The 19,127-nt window shown below is 38.6% G+C and overlaps 1 protein-coding gene across 8 annotated transcripts in view; it reads left to right on the forward strand.

Annotated features, from left to right (window-relative positions):
* ADGRG2 (adhesion G protein-coupled receptor G2) overlaps window positions 1-19,127 on the forward strand; it is a 120,239-nt gene that overhangs the window by 53,975 nt on the left and 47,137 nt on the right. The window lies entirely within an intron of this gene.

Raw genomic sequence — 19,127 nt, forward strand, 5'->3', positions numbered from 1 at the left:
TTCTGATTTATCAGAAGCCCAAATGGGCAGGTAACTATACTTATATCTAGCCTCTAGCTCTCCCAGGCCATACCAATATACCCATGCCTTTTTCCCTTTCCTTTCCTTTCCTTTCCTTTCCTTTCCTTTCCTTTCCTTTCCTTTCCTTTCCTTTCCTTTCCTTTCTTTCTTTAAAAAAATCTTCAAAGGAGGTCTTCTTTTAGGTACAGCTATTTTCCAGAGGGTAAGATGACATAATAATGGTGGAAGATGGTTATAATTTCATTCTTGCAGAGTTATCTTCCCCATTTGGAAACAATAACATATTTGAGCCAGTTTAGTGATCTCATGAGCTATAATTCCCAACATAATCTTTCTCTGGGCTAGGCCTAGATCTTTCTGTGCTGCAGGCATTTCCAGTATTAGATTCCTCTATAATTCCCCTTCTCCAAAGCCCCACTGTCTTGTTTCCTCTTACCCTCTCATGTTTCATCCATCCAAGTCTTGGTTATTCTTTGTGCAGCACATTAGAGCTGTAGGAGGTAGAGCATATGCTCGTGAAAGGCATGACACCCGCCTTTTAAAAACATTTATTTTCTGATTACAGTGGGCATACAATATTAAATTAGGTTTAGGTCTACACCATAGTGATTAGACATTTCTATGCCTTAGGAAGTGATTCCCTCAACATTTCCAGTACCCACCTGGCACCATACGTAGTTATTACAATATTATTGACTACATACTCTATGCTGTACTTTACATCCCACACCTATTTTTACAACTGGCAACTTGTATTTCTTAATCCCTTTTACCTTTCTCACCCACCTTCCCGATCTACTTCCCATTTGGCAGCAGGGTGCCTGTCTTGTTTGACTTTGTCTTCCAATACTAAAACCAGTGCTGGCCCCTTTCTCTCTCAATTTCATATCTGTAAAGATGAAATCATAAACACCATGGCATTGATCTGATCCTCGGCCAATCTCACAACCGCCCCTCAAACCCCACTCCCCACACATAGGCATGAGGCCAATTCTGTTGGGTCCTGACCCTTTTTCCTTGGCAGGTAGAAGTGGTGACAAGGAATGATAGAGACTCTAGATAGGTTGAGGAGGGAACAGAAAACAGAGGACACTGTGTCCCACTTTCCACTTAAAACTAGCGAGAACTCACAGGGGCCTGTACATCAACATAGGGCAATGGTAGAGATGATAAATAGTGGCACAGTGTGTTTAGGCAAAAATAAGGAAGGAGATGGTATTCTCTCTACATCTTTTTCATCTCTTGTGTGGCAGGGTAGGGATTCTAAATTGTCCTCATGCCCCCTGATGGCTAGATGAGAGCCAGGGACAGGGACAGAGCTGCAAAGATGATACTGTGGACAACTCAGACCAGGGACCAGATACAGGATGTGGTAGACAGTAGTGAAAGTTTACACCTAGGTCATTAAGAGAGGGATTCCAGGCCATGGTAGAATTCTAAGAGAATAGACCATGGGGTCTAGTTTTCACTAGTTTTCACTTTTGGTAGTGAATATCCAGGGACCCTGAAGGGTGAGGGAGATCTCTGGAGAGACCATTGAGAACCAAGGGATCAGCACAGCCGGAGCTCACAGATTCAGGCCCCTTCTCCATGTTGTCAGAAGGACACTAGCACCCCATTCCCAATCTGGAAGCCAGAATGACTACCAGAAGGAAGAGGAGGGAAAACAAAGATTATGCATTTATCCAGAAGACATTGCTAGAGACCACTTTAGAGCAAAAGAGAGAGCTACCTTTACCTTAAATCATTGGGTTTAACCCAATGATTTATAATCATTTCCTATAACTCTGAAATTGGAGGCTCCAAAATAAGATGGAGGCATCCAAGGAAGCTCAGTGATTTTTTACTTATTTGTTTATTGTTGCTATTGTTTGTACATCTAAATTATGTTTATAAATTTTAAACCAACTCTAGCTCTGGCTAGTGTGGTTCAGTGGATTAAGCACTGACCTGTGAACAACAGGGTCGCTGGTTTGATTCCTAGTCAGGGCACATGCCTGGGTTGTGGGCCAGGTCCCCAGTAGGGGACACATGAGAGGCAACCATGCACTGATGTTTCTCTTCCTCTCTTTCTCCCTCCCTTCCCCTCTAAAAATAAATAAATAAAATATTTAAGAAAATTTTAAACCAACTCTAAAGTGAACACATATTAAACACACAATATGTCAGGACACTGTGAGGAACTGTTGAAGGTCATCATCATATCTTGAATTCTGCCCCTCCTCCTGGTTTATCTTTTCAGGTATGAAAGAAATACCTAGTCAGGTCCTTGAGAATAAGGATGACATCTTTTTCATCTCTGTATTCTCCACAGTAAGTGCTCAATAAAGCAGACCTCTCCCCTCAGCTTATATCACTAGCATTATCCACATCCGAAAACCCAATGGGTTCTGATATAACATATATTACTCCTCTGCATATAACATTTGCATAGACTACAGTGAAGTGGCTGTACATTGGCTAGAATTATCCTTGAAGAATGTGTTTCCCCTCCTCCATATGATAAAAAGGGCTCAGATGATTGCCCATTAAGATTTCTGACACTGACATTCTGTGACTTTAGTTACCCAATAAGGACAGTTTTTAGATTCCTAATTTTGTTCAGAGATACCAGGGATCCTTGGGGTCTGCTTTGAACTCTGAACCAGTCATCTTTGCAATGCCATTTTAAGGCTGCTCTCCATTCAGTTCCTAATGTGAAATTGGAAACAATTGGTAAGTCGTATTTTTTTCAAACTAAATTTTTTTTATGTGAGGCAATTTCAAAGGCTCCTAAAGTTACCACGAAGCCAATGAATCTTTTAACTTCTAAGTTGATAAAAGCTCCAAAAGTGGCTTTTGTTAGCTAGCAAGTCTCCCAGTTGCCAGTGTTATTGTTGCCTTGGTCTTTAGGAAAAAGTCCCAGTGTCTCTTATTAGGATCCAGTAGCAACAGCTCATAGTACTGAACATTAACCAGAGCAACAGCAGCAGCAGCAACTCAACCAGACATTTCTACAGGTCTTCCTGATTTACAAAACGCCTTGGCATACGTCACACCACATCCCTTTGAGGTAGGCAGAGAAGTCTGTATTATCCTTACTTTGTTGGTGAGAAGACTGAAGTTAAAATAGTGTAGTAACTTTCTAGGTTACCCAGCAAGAAGTAGTATCAAGATCCTGGAAGGTGCTCTCCAGAACTCTCTCCTCTACACCAGCCTGCCCAAAGTGCTGTGTTTAGCCAAGACCTTTAACAATGGTGACTTTAATAATAGAAATGTCCTTCTAGACCAGGCATTGGCAAGCCTTTTCTGTAAAGAACCAAATAATAAATATTTTTGGTTCTGTGGGCCATATGGTCTCTGTGACAACCACTCTGCCAACGTAGATTGAAAACAGCCATAGGCAATATGTAAACACATAGGAATGGCTTTGCACCAATAAAACTTTATTTACAGTTGCGTTTATTTATTTAAACACAGTTGGTGGGCTGGATTTGGCCCGTAGTTATAGTTTACAGACTCCTGATCTAGCTAGAGCAAAGGTGGTGCAGCACGTACTACTGATCATTTATGTGACAACCATTCCTTGATTGTTTCTTGCTGGCTAAGCTCTGGCTTCATCAAAGGGTGCTCACTCCTTCCCACATGACTCAAGAATAAATCCTGATTATTCTAAGCCAACTGTGAGAATGCTGTTCCTTGCCAGTGTTCGATATAGGAGTGGGCACATGATCTACTTTTGACTAATAGGACAAGTGAGAAAATCTGATGGAAGACTTCTAAGAAAAATTCCTCATTCTTATGATGAGTATAAGGAAAAACAGTTCCTTTTCTTCCTTGGTCTCATTAGTTACATTTCAAGTGCACAACGGTCACATGAGGCCAGTGGCTGTCATATTTGACAGTGCATATGTAGAATATTTTCATCACTGCAGAAAGTTTTATTAGAAAATGCTATATCTGGATAATTTTGTGTCTGGATTTGGTGCCTTTAATGGTGGTAGCCATCTTAAAACTATTAAGAGGAGCTAGCAAGGACAAGCAGAAAATGGAGATAACCTGAGTTTTGAAGAGGTAGAGTCTCTCAATTAATGGTATTCTGAGGATGAAAGAACAGAAGAATGGAAAGGACCTGGGTCCTCATTGCTATCCCTGAGCTCTGGGAGCAACCTTAGAACTATCTGCTTTTGGATTTCTTATTAAGTGGGATAAATGAAAGACCTTAATGTTTATGGTACCTTCACAGTATGGTATATAACTCTGACTGTAACAAGGCCATTATGCTTCAGTTTCCTTATCTCTCACAGTTATATGCAGATTAAATGAGTTCATGCATGTGAAACAGATGTGTGTAATGCATCTGAGACATTGCAAACATTGAGGAAACACCAGAGATTATCACTAAAGGCCATCACTGTCTAATATAAATGTTTACAATAATGGTAGTGCTCGATATCTCTACTTCCCAATACAGTAGCCACCAACCACATGTAACTATTGAGCACTTGAAAGGTGACTAAGGGACTGAATTTTAAATTTTATTTAACTTTAATTAATTTTAATTTAAATAGCCACCCGCGGCTAGCAGCTGCTGTATGGATCAATGCAGCTATAGACTATTTGTTCTAATTACTTCAGTACTTTTCTATTTGATACTAAGTCAAGGTTCAATTACAGGAGAATCGCTAGGGCTATGCACACACACAAGATCTGTCAAAGGGATGTGACCTTACACAACCCTGGAAGCTGGCTAGGCAGTCTCTGTAAAGCTGTTGTCTTCATACCTGATGCTAGAACTGACATCTATGACAGGCAGGCAGTAGGGAAGGGAGGATGAATATAAGATGGGGAGAGCAAGAACAACCTGGAAACCACAAGCATGAGTTGTAGCCACAAAACACAGAACCCATGTCAATTTTTGTTGCCTGTGACCTTGGTGGTATGGATGTCTGCAGAAGCTGAGCCCTTCAGCACAAAATTAAATATATACTTGGCCTAGGAGTCATAGAAATCAAAAGAGGTCTAAGGGGAAGGCTGGCAGCTCCCACTCCACTTCTATCCAAATCTCCCACAAGAAACTTTCTTGTGTTCTACACTATCCAGAAACATACAGAAAAGGAGATTCTGGAAAACAGAGCTCAACCTAGCAATGATGGTACATTACAAAGTCATCACACATACCAGAAAGCTAATGACCTCAATTTAGTATCTGTTAATACCTCTAAATAAAGCATGATACTAACATCTCCCAAGGCTATATCTAGTTATTTCTGTTCCACAGCTGGCCCAAAGATATTCTGAAGAACTTTGCAACCAGACAACATTACGTTTTTAAGTTTTTCTTTGTATTTTTCCATGGTTTAGAGTTTTCTCCACATAACCCACATTATCATTATAATCAGAAAATAAATTAATGTTCATTTTTATAAACCAGCCTATGACCTCTAGGGAGATTGTACGCCCAACCAGAGGACAACTTGATAACATCATGATTAACTGTGCTTTCCAATTTTTCTCTGAAACTGCTGAGTCGTGGTTTTGTATAAGAACTTAAGAAACATAAGGTATGGTCATCAGATCTGAAACCATTTGACTTCTGCCTCTTTCTTCACATGTTTCCAAAGTGATCCCAAGGGCATTTTGAAGATCCCAAAGCCAATTTGAAACAAATAATATAAAGAGGAAAGAAACTGAAGTGAAAGTCTTGCTCAATAGAAGGGAGAAATCATTTTTAGAAAAGTCACTAGGAAAATAAGGAATAGAGAGAGCATCACTTTATTAATTACTGACATGCGCAGTATTTACTGTGTATTCTTCTCAATGCTGTAATAATAGTTGTACCTATGAAGTATGTCCTCTTATGATTATCTTTATCCCTATTTTCCAGATAGGATACTGAAGTGCCAAATGGGTTATATAAGTTGTCCAAAATTAAATAGTGGCAGATTACAAAAGTTGTACAAAATTTAAAAGTGGTGGATTTGGAACTGGTCTGTCTGACTTTCAAAGTCTAGGTTTTTAACCTTCCTACCACACTTCAGGGATTCAGGGCAATGTCACATGGACTGCTGGGGTTCATTAGGTTAACCACTGGCAGACTGACTCCTGCTTCTCCCTTACCCCCACATCCCAGTGACCCCACCCAAAATCCTTTCATCTTACCTGTTGAACCTCTCTTTTCATACCAGCTTTCTAAGCATGGTTTCAAATTCTTGTCATGTCTTGCCCAATCTATTGCAGTAGTCTGCTCTGGCCTTCTCATTTCAGGTCATGCTCCTTGTTTATTTCATAGCTATCTTAAAAAAAATACTGTTCTGTGCCAGGGGCTGGGGGGAGAGGAGAATGGGGAAGGGCTGGGGAGAGGGGACAATGGCGAGTCCATTCAGTACTGAGTCCTTATCATAGGCTCTGCACCCCCAGAGAACCTAAGCTAAGATACCAAGGGGTTACTGCTCAGCTGTGAGCTGGCAAAGAATGGTGTGGTCTAAGGGAGACCAGAAACTCCATATCCTAACTACTAGTGCCCCTACCTCCACCTTTCCAGGTGCTTTTGCACTTACAACTCTACCACAAGAAACTCTTGCTAACTCATAAATTACAGGTGCTTTGGCATGAAAGACCATGTCAACTAACAGCAGAGCCACCCTAGATACTAGTTGGAATCAGGGAGGAGGGGGGCACCCAAGCAGATATTGCTTTTCTTAAACCATATTTCTTCAGGAGGAAATAGAGATAACCCTAGAGTATGAATTCTCTATGGAGGCAATATCACCCCCATGGGGGTAAAAATTGGTTTTTGGAGGCAAAAAAAATAGTATATATGGCAGAGGACTGGGACTAGGATGAGGCAAGTGAAGGATTTAGGGCACAAAATGTTAGGAGATAGCCACTTTTGAGGCTCTGTTTATATGTGTTTGTACACACATACATAAAAATATATGTACTCAGATGGCAAGGAGTGCTGTGAATAAGTGGATGGAAAGGGTCAGGCTAAGGGGGGAAGTGTTGTCATTTAAAATAGAGTAGTCTAGGTCAGCCTCTTAGAGAGGGTGACATTTGAGCAAAATTCAAAGGAAATTCCAGGACAAATGAAAGTACTCTCTGCAGGGAAAGTGTTCCAGGCAGAGAGAGCAGCAAATGCGAAGGCCCTGAAGTGGGGATATACCTCTTGTGTTGGAGAAACAGCAGGGAGGCCAGTATGGCTGGGTGAGGGGAGGGAAGGCAGAGATGAATTCTGGGTATAGGGCCATCTATTTCACAGGAATGTAGGGAGACTGCGCAAAGAAGGATGGGTGTAACACCAAGTGTAGTAAGTGTTCAATAAAGGCAGTCTGCCTTCTTCCATCCAGCCTCCTGAAGCACGAAGACACATTTACATATTGGATTGAAATGCTTCCAGAGGCAACCAGCCTTCAGAAGTACAGAGAACAGAAATCGTAGCTAGCATTATCTGCACTGGCCTTGACCAGCAGCCTCGATTACTATCTATGTGTCTAACTTCAGGGGTACTGGGAAGAGAGGATAATGCCCCAATATCTCCCACCTGTCAGAAATAGTTTATTTCAAGACTCTCATCCTTCCTAAAATACACATCTCTCTTGGTGGAGCAGAGTAGACAGCCACTAGGTCGGTGGCTTTTCAATTTTTTAGACCACAGCTCAATATAAGTAGCCTACTGTAGTGTGGGGCTGGAGTGTCTATGCTTAGATCTTAGTTCTGTCCTTTTACTAGTAATCTTGGGCAGGTTACTTGATCTCCCTGTGCCTCAGCTCCCACCCTTACCTGTACAATGAGGCTAACTTATGCTTTATGGTTGTTATGAGGACCACATGGGTTAATATTTTTGAAGTGCCTGGTCATATTAATGCTATATAAATGTTTGTTAATTAAAAATATTCTCCCTTTTGGGACGCTACTCTTTCCTGAAAAAAAAATGCATATGAATACACAGGGAAATTTGCATTGTATTTCACAGAATTTATGGACACTCCAAATGCATCTCCTATACCCTAAGGAGAGGGGTAGCCCATAATCCCCTGAGAGGGCCAAGATCAGTTTTGGAGGGGTAAAGGACAAGGGGATGGGAGGGTGGTACTATGAGAGGGTGGGAGAAGAGCAAGAACCAGGAGCTGGGGGATCTAGAACACATCTTACTATCTTCTTGTTTTGGCCAAGGCCCACCTAGAATTGCCAATCATGTGCACTTTAGGAAGTTCCATCAGCTAGGAGCTCAAGTTTTCTTTAGTGATGTCATTATTAATCATTTAGTAAAAATGTTATGTCAGAGTATTTACTGAGTGGTGTGACACGAAATGGTCACTGCTCAAGTAAACATAGTTTGGCTATGCCATAGTAGAAATCCTTTCATTTGTGTTGATGGTTATATAGTAAAATCTGAAAATATAATTCTTGGAAGAGTTTCTGTTGCCCAAAGCCCTGAAGTGCCAATATAATAAAAAAACATTATTTTTTGGGGGGGCATATAAGCATGCCTATACGGCATGGTGCCTTGTTTTGAATCCTCTCTCTATGGAACAGTAATTCCATCCAGAGAAGGACTGCCATCAGATTACAAATTTTGGTTGGGTCTAAAATATTCACCCAACTGGCTAGTCATATCCTTTTCAGATCCACTCACAGAAGATTAAGCCTTTTTCTTTCCCATCCACCTTGGGGGTGAATATGTTAGAAGTAAATACTCATTAGTATTACCACAGTCACAGGTTTAAGACAACCAATCAGCTTATATTTTAAGTCTTACACCCCCACAGTATCAAATAGTGGGGAGAAAAACAAAAACTTCAGAAACACCTACATATGACCTTGCATGACCTGGGTACAGGTAGTTTGTTTGGGAGGTAATCCTAGGAATCAGGAGTGAGGGAGCAGGGAGAAGGCATTAGGAAAAGAAGGAAAGTCAATTAAAGGTACATTATTGAGGTCACTGATAAGTTTTTTCATGTTGTATATGATTTGTATTTGAAGGGTCATTTAAGCACATATTTATAAGGTCTGTTAAGCAATCTACACACTAATTGGCAGTTATAACTACTACTCCAAACTTCAGATTATAAATAATAGTCATTCAAGAAGTATTCTCAAGTCTTCCCTTCACGGACTCTGCTTCAGTGCTCTCAGATCCATTCCTCATCTTTCCCCTGTTCTACTTTGTATCACAGGAACCTGACCCTTGCAATATTTGGATTAAATTCCTGCTCTTGAACTACCAGCCATGGGTTCCTGATTGATAGACTCAATAATTTCATCTTTCAATCCAAAAATGTTTTTGAACATCTACTAGATACAAGGCACTGGATTGAATTCCTAGAGGATAATAAATAAAACATCAAGCACCTCAGCATATAGTTGGGGAAACAAGACATACAGTGGCAAAGTCAAATAACAATGCCTAACAGTAAATGTTCAAATGCCAAGTGAATCGTGTACTCAGTAAATAAGCTTTAAGATACAAAGAGGAGAGAGCCATCTCCATCAGTTTATGCAGCCAGGGCATGCTTTAGAGGGCCAGAGAGCTGACATAAAAGGGCTGTCTTCTAAAACTTCCAATTTTGGAAAAAGGAGAGTTTGAAATTTTGTTTGAAATCTCCTGATTTATAAATGTTGGTAAGTAATTCAAACTTTCAAAAACTTCGGTGTTGATTCCCACTGTGTGGGCAAGATAGAACTTGTCTGGGAGCTGAATTGGGATTGTCAGCCAATGGTGTGCATTTGGCGGATGACTTACTGCTTTGGGGGAGAAGTCAGAGGAAAAGAATGTTAAGATCCCTTCCAATTAAAAGATTCCAGGGTTGTAATATTTCACTCATGTATGAGGCATTCAAGGCCTGGGGACAGCGGGCATGGGCAAAAGGGACAGAGGAGAGTGAGATGAGAGAATATTCATAATAATAACCTACATTTATATACTAGTTTATGGTCTGCAGAGTTTGTCACCAGAAGTACGACAGAATAGAAGCTCAGAGGGTAGGCTCTGATGTCAAACTACCTGGGTTCAAATTCCAGCTCTACAGTGAATTGTTGGTAATGCCTTGAACAAGTCAATAAACCTTGTGCAGCTGCAATTTCTAAAGCACTAAAAAGGACTGATACTGATAAATTCACATATTTCATAGAGTTGTTTAAATAATAAAATTTGTAAGAAGCCCTTAGTATATTAAGTCTGGACCACAGGAAGCAGTTTTCATTATTAACACATATGCACCATTTGTCTTTAATCCTTGCAACAGCTCCATGCTACAGTGAGGATGCATGGGATGGTTGACTAGATATGGAGATGAGATGAGAGGTGGGGAATGGGAAGAGTTGGGAGAAATGGCTAGAGAGTGAGCATTTGGTTTGTAGACTCAGCTCTATTGTTGACACTAACTCTAGGTTTGTGATCCTTCACTTAACATCTGTGGGATTTTTCTTCATAAAGAATGGTTCCTTGCAACTCATATTTTCCATGATTTTAAAATACCAGATTTCTGAGTATGGTAGGAATAATAATGTTTCCCCAAAGGTGTCCATGTCCCAGTGCCTGGAACCTGTAAATACGTTATCTCACATGGCAAAAGGGACTTTGCGGTTGTGATTGAAGTTAAAGTTGAGGAGATGGAGAGATTATCATGGATTACCCTGGGTGGCAATATAATCACAAGAGTTCTTAAAATGGAAGATAAAAGCAGAAGAGTGAGTCAGAGGGGTGCCTCATAAGGAGGACTCCCCATGCCATCTCACAGTTGCTAGCTTTGAAGGTAAAGGAATGGGGTATGAGCCAAGAAATATGGATGATTTCTAGAATTTAGGAACAGCCCTCAATTTACAGCTAGTGTGAAAATGAAGACCTCGGTCCTGCAACCACAGGTACTGAATTCTGTCAAAATCCCCCTCAAAACAAAACAGATTCTCCACTAGAGTCTCCAGAAGGGAATATAGCCTGCTGATACCTTGATTTTACTCTGTTGAAACACCTAGTGGATTTCTGAGACTTACAGAACTCTTAACAACAATTTCCATGGTCTTAAACCACCAAGTTTATGGTAATTTGTTAAAGTAGCAACAGGAAACTAATACTACACTGAAATTTCCAGCTTAAATAATTTGGCTAGTGTTACCAGCTATACTGCCAAATTAAAAAACTGATTAGGTATGAAAATGATGAGGGGTGATGAGAGAGAAGCTCTTAGATATATTTAGTTGAAGAGGCAATGACAGTAAGGCATTCACATGGCAGTGATCAGATCACACTTGGCCAAGTGGTATTGGAGTTTGGGAGGTAGTGGCACTAACTTTGAAACACAGTGTCAGGAAAGAAACTTAGGGACTCCATCTGGGGAGCCAGTTTCTTGAGTTTCCAGTTGCTGTTTGGCTTCCATTCTAAGTTTATGCATGCCAAACTCCTGCTATCATAATTGGAATATATGGACTTTGTTTTAAAAAATCACTAGGGAGTCATACTGAGTAAATTTTATAGACACATCACAGTAGTTTTCTTTATTGACTTAAATTGAGACTTCAATGAATGAATAATGCTTTAAAATTTGGTCTTTGTTGGTTTCCAAAGGAAAATCTGAAAAATTTAACTGTTTTTCCTTTCTTTGTTTATGAATCTTTTTAACAATGGAAATATTTTGTCTTCTAAGAGTGGCATGAAGCTCAAATATATGACTCATTAGAAGTGACGACCACCTCTTTGATTGTAACAAATGGGAAGTGAGTTAGGAGAGAGCCCAAGAGAAACAGAGGCTGATGCTCAGGAAAATAAAAGGCCTATGGGGACATCTCTATGTTAGACCATGAAGTGTGATGTGGAGCATCATAATGAAAGGCAGAAAAAGTGAATAAAATGTTAGTCACTGAGCAGTTGGGCTCCTAGAAGAAGGAAGAAAAGTATCAAAAGAAAAAAGTAGGCAAAAACAGTTCTAAAAGCTCTGTTTACCAGATCTCTCCCTTCATCTTTGTACCTTACTGCTGGGAGCCCTGTAGGTTCCGTGATGGGAAAGGCCAGCTCTGCCTGTGGGGTGGGCTGGCCTAGCTCCTTGAGCTACATTTTCATCAGGTTTTACCCCTTGATTGTGAGTTCATGCCTGCCCAACCTGTCTACCCAGAGACAGCCAACCAGTTTTATGGGTTTTCCAGGGAACTTCCTTCTCTGCTCTGGCTCTCATGCTTGACTGGTCCATTTCCTCTAACATCTACGAAGGCAGTGAAGAATTTAGCAATGGAGAAGGTTGGCACCATTGGTACCTAAGGCAGCCACTATTAGTCTCCGTTGCCCTTCAACATCACTCTCCATCCCTCTTCTCTGGTACTCAACTCTTTGTCAGAGCCTTCATGCTATTCCCTGCCTGTGCCACATTCCCTCCCCACTGTACTTCACATGCACACACTGATAGTGTCATTCTCAGAATAGCCAATATTGGACGTTGATTATTCCCAATACTTTTCAACATGGCTCAGTAAGGTAGGTCTTTACTACATGATCACAAGAATTCAGCCAATTGGAATTAATTCATACTAAAGTGTGAATGACTGATTTTCCTCTTAGTGCTCCCAAGAGTATTTTATTTTTCTATGATAGCCATTAAGCATTGTTTATTATATGCCATACCCTTTGTAAAAACATTATATCTCACAACAGCCTTGTACTATATGTATTATTTTCACTATTTTATAAATAGTAAAACTTTTGAGGCTCTGAGTATTTATGCTACTCGTATACTTACATAATAAAAGTTATATAGACTGCACACAAAACCATTTGATTCTTAAGACCATGCTTGTTCTTTCAATTGTAACATGTAAAAGTCCTTAATTATGACAGCATTAAATTAAGGGCAGTTACTGTTGGTGAGAATATATGTGTGAAGTACATGATTATCTCTAAATGGAAACAAATTAGCTTTTTACTTACAGCTGAGACTAAAGACCATAAAACAACATATTTATATACCTTACAACTCAAAACTATCTCTAGAGTTTTATAATGCAAAAAAAGTGATACTTTTGCCAGGTAATTCAACATCAAACTTTTATCAGCTCTGAACATGGACTTTAGCCAGCAGAGGACATAAGACTGACCACTATCCTGTTTTCTACTAGCAATCTTCAGTTTTTCCATTAAATAATCAGTGAAACAATTTTTTGTATTATATGAGAATAACTGTTTTTTTCTTTAATTTTTTTCAATTACAGTTTACATTCAATATTATTTTCTGTTAGTTTCAGGTGTACAGCATAGTGAAGTATTCCCCCTGATAATTCCAGTACCCACTTGACACCATACATAATATTATTGTATTATGGACTATACTTCCTATGCTGTACTTTCTAACCCCATGACTACTTTGTAACTACCAATCTGTACTTTTCAATCCCTTCACCATTCTCACCCAGTCCTCTAACCCCTCTTCCTTCTATCAACCATTAATCTGTTCTCTGTATCTAAGTCTGTTTCTGTTTTGTTCATTTATATTCTTCTTTCACTTCCACATATAAGTGAAATCATATGGTATTTGTCTTTCTGTGACTGACTTATTTCACTGAGCATAATACACTCTGGGTCCATCCACACTGTCACAAATAGTAAGACTTCATTCTTTTTTATGGCCAAGTAATATTCCATTGTATATGTGTACCACAGCATTTTCATCCACTTGTCTATTGATGGGCACCTGGGTTAAATCCATATTTTGAATATTATAACTAATGCTGCAATGAACATAAGGGTGCTATGTTCAAATTTATGTTTTGTGTTTCTTTGGATATATATCCAATAGTGGAATTACTGAGTCATAAGGCAGTTCCATTTTTCATTTTTTGAGGAACAACCATACTGTTTTCCATAGTGGTTGCACCAATCTTCATTCCCACCAACAGTGCACAAGGGTTCCCTTTCCTCTGCATCCTTGCCAACACTTACTGCTTGCTGATTTATTAATGATGGCCATTTTGACAGGTGTGAGCTGATATCTCATTGTGGTTTCAATTTGTATTTCTCTGATGATTAGTGAAATTGAGCATGTTTTCATATGTCTATTGGCCATCTGTATGTCCTCTTTGGAGAGTGTCTATTGAGATCCTCTGTCCATTTTTTAATTGAATTTTTTTTAATTTTAATTTTTTAAATATATTTTATCAATTACACTATTGCAGTTGTCCCATCCCCCCCCTTATTCCCCTCTGCATTGCACCTCCCCCTTAGTTTATGTCCATGGGTTGTACATAACAGTTCTTTGGCTTATCCATTTCTTGCACTATTCTTAACCTTCCCCTATTTCGTACCTACTATTTATGCTTCTTATTCCCTGTACCTTTCCCCACATTCTACCCCCTTCCCCTCCCTGCTGATAACCCTCCATATGATCTCCATTTCTGTGGTTCTGTTCCTGTTCTCATTGTTTGCTTAGTTTGTTTTAGTTTTTTTAGGTTTGGTTGTTAATAGTTGTGAGTTTGTTGTCATTTTATTACTCATAGTTTTTTATCTTCTTGTCCTTAGATAAGTCCCTTTAACATTTCATATAATAAGGGTTTGGTGATGATGAACTCCTCAAACTTGACCTTATCTGGGATGCACTTTATCTTGCCCTTCCATTCTAAATGATAGCTTTGCTGGATAGAGTCATTTTGGATGACTCTACCTATTTTGGATGGGTAGGTCCTTACCTTTCATGGCTTGGAATACTTCTTTCCAGCCCCTTTTTGCCTGAAACGTTTCTTTTGAGAAATCAGCTAAAAGTCTTATAGGAGCTCCTTTGTAGGTTAACTGTCTCCTTTTCTCTTGCTGCTTTTAAGATTCTCTCCTTATCTTCCATCTTCGCTAATGTAATTATGAGGCACCTTCATGTGTGCTTCCTTGGGTCCAACTTCTTTGGGAGTCTCTGAGCTTCCTGGACTTCCTAGAGTCTGTTTCCTTTGCCAGATTAGGGAAGTTCTCATTCATTATTTTTTCAAATAAGTTTTCAATTTCTTACTCTTCCCCTTCTTCTTTTGGCACTCCTATAATTTGGATGTTGGAATGTTTAAAGTTGCCCTGGAGGTTCCTAAGCCTCTCATTTATTTTTTTGAATTCTTGTTTCTTCATTATGTTCTGGTTGAATGTTTATTTCTTCCTTCTACTCCAAGCCATTGATTCGAGTCCTAGTTTCCTTCCTGTCACTTTTGGCTCCCTGTACATTTTCCTTTAATTCAGTTTTCATAGCCTTCACTCTGTCCTCTATTTTGTGACCATACTCAACCATTTCTGTGAGCATCCTGATTACCAGTGTTTCGAACTGTACATTTGATAAGTTGGCTATCTCTTCGTTGCTTAGTTGTATTTTTCCTAGAGCTTTGATCTATTCTTTCATTTGGGTGATTGGTTTTTTTTTTGGTCTCAGCATGCCTGTTACATATTAAGGGGCAAAGCCTTAGGCATTCACCAAGGTGGGGTAACCCACATCACTATGATGTGGTGCTGTATGTAGGGGAGGGGTCCAAAAGAGAACAGTGCTGCTTGGTGGGCTGTTGGCAAGCTTTCAGTCACTTCCTCTGCTATCCCCAAGCACATTGGGCTCTTCTGGTGCTAATTCCTGGGTGGGTGGGTTTCTGTACATTCTAGGACCCTGTGGGTTTCTCCAGAGAACTCTCCTGTGAGGATAGAAGTTTCTCCTGCTGCTGCAACCCCCACAGGGTTTTTCAATCTGAGGTTTTGAGGCTTTATTTCCCTGCTCTGGAACCCTGGGTTGCAGTCTGTCTTGCTCCCCAATTGCTCCTCCTACTTTATCTGCACACAAGTGTGGAAATGCCTGCTGCACCAGCTGCCATCTTGTGGCCAGTCCTCTCTGCCCCAGGGGCCAGTGTCTGCCCTTCCTACCAGTCTGGATGAATGTTTCTTCTTTAACTCCTTGGTTGTTGGACTTCCATGTAGATCAATTTTCTGGACTTGTGGGGTTTTTTATTTTTAAATTTGTTGTTGTCCTTTTGGTTGTGCAAGGAGGCACAATGTATCTACCTACACCTCCATCTTTGGTGGAAGTCCCTATATTCAGATTGTTGTGGGGGGGGCTTGGTGTTGAATAGTATGTATGAGTTCTTTATAAATTTTGGATATTAACTCCTTATTACATATATCATTGGCTAATATGCTCTCCCATTCAGTGGGTTGTCTTTTCACTTTGTTGATAGTTTCCTTTGCTGTGCAAAACCTTTTTAGTTTGATGTAGTCCCATTTGTTTATTTTCTCCTTTTGCTTCCCTTGACTGAGGAGATATAGCAGAAAAAAATATTGCTAAGGGAAATATCCAAGATTTTCTGCCTGTGTTTTCCTCTAGGAATTTTATGGTTTTGAGTCCTACACTTGTCTTTAATCCATTTTTGGTTTATTCTTATATAAGGTGGTCTAATTTCATTTTTTGCATGTATCTGTCCAATTTTCCCAATATCATTTATTGAATAGATTGTTTTTAACCTTTTGTATATTCTTGTGTCCTTTGTGAAATGTGAATTGACCATATAGGTGTGGGTTTATTTCTGGGTTCTCTATTCTGTTCCATGATCTATGTATTTGTTTTTATGTCAGTACTATGCTGTTTTGATTACTATGGCCTTGTAGTATAGTTTGATACCAGGTAGCATGATTTCTCCAACTTTGCCCTTTTTCAAGATTGCTGAGGGTATTTGGGGTCCTTTGTAATCTGCTATAAATTTTTGGATTATTTGTTCTAGCTCTTTAAAATATACCATTGGTATTTTGATAGGAATTGCATTGAATCTATAGATTGCTTTGGGTAGTATGGACATTTTAATAATGTTAATTCTTCCTATCCATGGGCATGGTATATGCGTTCATTTATTTTATTTTTTATTTTTTATCCCCCCCCAATCTCCCCTCCTATTTATTTGTATCTTCAGTTTCTTTCTTCAGTGTCTTATAATTTTCCAAGTACAGTAATTTTCTTTTACCTTCTTGGTTAAATTTATTCCTAGGTATTTTATTCCTATATTTTTATGAAATTGCAAATGGGATTGTTTTCTTAGATTCCCTTTCTGATACTTATTGGTGTATAAAAATGCAATCTATTTCTAGATACTATTTTGTAATTTGCTACTTTACTGAATTTATTTATCAGTTATAGTAGTTCTTTTTGTGAATCCTTTAGAATTCTTTCTATACTGTACCATGTGATCTACATATATAATGACAGTTTTTCTTCTTATTTTCCTATTTGGATACCCTTTGTTGCTTCTTTCTGTCTGATTGCTGTGGCTAGAACTTACAGTACTATGTTGAATAAGAATGGTAAAAGTGGACATCCCTGTCCTGTTCCTGATCTTAAGAGATATGCTCTTAGTTTTTCCCCATTGAGTATGATGTTAGCTGTAGGTCTGTCATATTTGGCCTTTATTATGTTGAGATAGGTTCCCTCTATTCACCCCTTGCTGAGAGTTTTTATTGTAAATGGTGGCAGAATTTTGTCTAATACTTTTTATACATCTATTGAAATGATCGTATTATTTTTATCCTTCATTTTGTGTATGTGGTATATCACATTAATTGATTTGCAGATATTGTGTCAACCTTGCATCATAGGAATAAATTCCACTTGATCATGGTATATGATCTTTTTAATGCATTGCTGGATTCAGTTTGCCAATATTTTGTCAAGGATTTTGGCATCTATGTTTATCAGGGATATTGGCCTATAAATTTCTTTCTTTGTAGTGTTTTTATCTGATTTTGGAATTAGGATAATGCTGGCTTCATGAAATGAGCTTGAGAGTCCTCCCTCCTCTTGAGTTTTTTGGAATAGCTTGAGAAGGAGAGGTGTTAGTTCTTTGAATGTTTGGTAAATTCACCTGTGAAGCTATCCTGTACAGGACTTTGGTTTGTTGGAAGGTTTTTTTTTTATTACTGCTTCAATTCTATTACTTGTGATTTGTCTGTCCAGATTGTCTGTTTCTTCTTGATTCAATTTTTGGAGATTCTATGTTTCTAGGAATTTAACCATCTGTTGCAGGTTGTCTAATTTGTTGGCATATAGCTGTTTGCAATATTTTCTTATAATTCTTTGTATTTCTGTGGTGTAATTTCTTATTTTTCCTTTTTCATTTCTGATTTTATTTATTTGGGTCCTCTCTCTTTTTTTCTTGATGAGTCTGGTTAAAGGTTTATCAATCTTGTTTATATTTCAAAGAACCAGCTCTCTCCCAAAAGTATTTTAAAAATTAAACTCCTGTTAATAGGCTCTTTGACTGGTGGAATATTAAAGTAAAATGAGGTATATATTGAAGGGCGGAGACTAAGAAGAGGCAATTCCAATTAAATTAGGCCAACAAGTTACTAACTTCTCTGGGTACACAGAGAAGAATAAGGTTACATATAGTTTATGTGATATGGTCTTTCTTATGTGATATGATCCTTCTTATATATATAAATACATATTGAACAAAATGGGTTTCAATAGATACTGTCAATGTACCTTCCTTGTGATTGTCTTAATATTTTCTCTAGCTTACTTTACATGATGTAAGAATATAGTATATAATACATGTAGCAAACAAAATATATGTTAATCAATTGTTTATGTTATTGGTAAGGCTTCTTCTGGTCAACTGTAGGCTATTAGCAATTAAGTTTTTTGGGAGTCAAAATTATACACGGATTCTCAATTGCACAGAAGGTTGTTGCCCCCAGCCCCTGCTTTGTTCTAGGGTCAACTATAATATATATATACATATATACATATATACATATACATATACATATATATAATGCATATCTACATATATATGTAGATATGCATGTACACATAGAAAGACAGAGAAAAGAATATATATCAAAATGTTAATGTCCTTTATCTCTGGGTGGCGAAATTATAGGTGGTTTTAATTTTCTTCTTTTTGTCTATCTGTAATTTCTGAAGTTTCTCCAATAAGTGTGTATTATTTTTCATAGAAAAAAAATAGAATTACTTTTCTTTTAAGGAATACAGCAGTTCTTGTAGTTTATACACACAGAGGCATCTGATCTAGTTTAACACATAAGAAAGAAGTAGCTTAAAAGGTATAAAGTCTGTGCTAATAGGTATAAAAAGAAGCGCAGTTAATGGAAGTTAAACTTATGCAAATGTATACATTTATTTTTA

The sequence above is a fragment of the Sturnira hondurensis genome, unplaced genomic scaffold (assembly GCF_014824575.4).
Source record: "Sturnira hondurensis isolate 20B ecotype Veracruz unplaced genomic scaffold, ASM1482457v3 Scaffold0005220, whole genome shotgun sequence".
Classification (NCBI taxonomy): Eukaryota; Metazoa; Chordata; class Mammalia; order Chiroptera; family Phyllostomidae; genus Sturnira; species Sturnira hondurensis.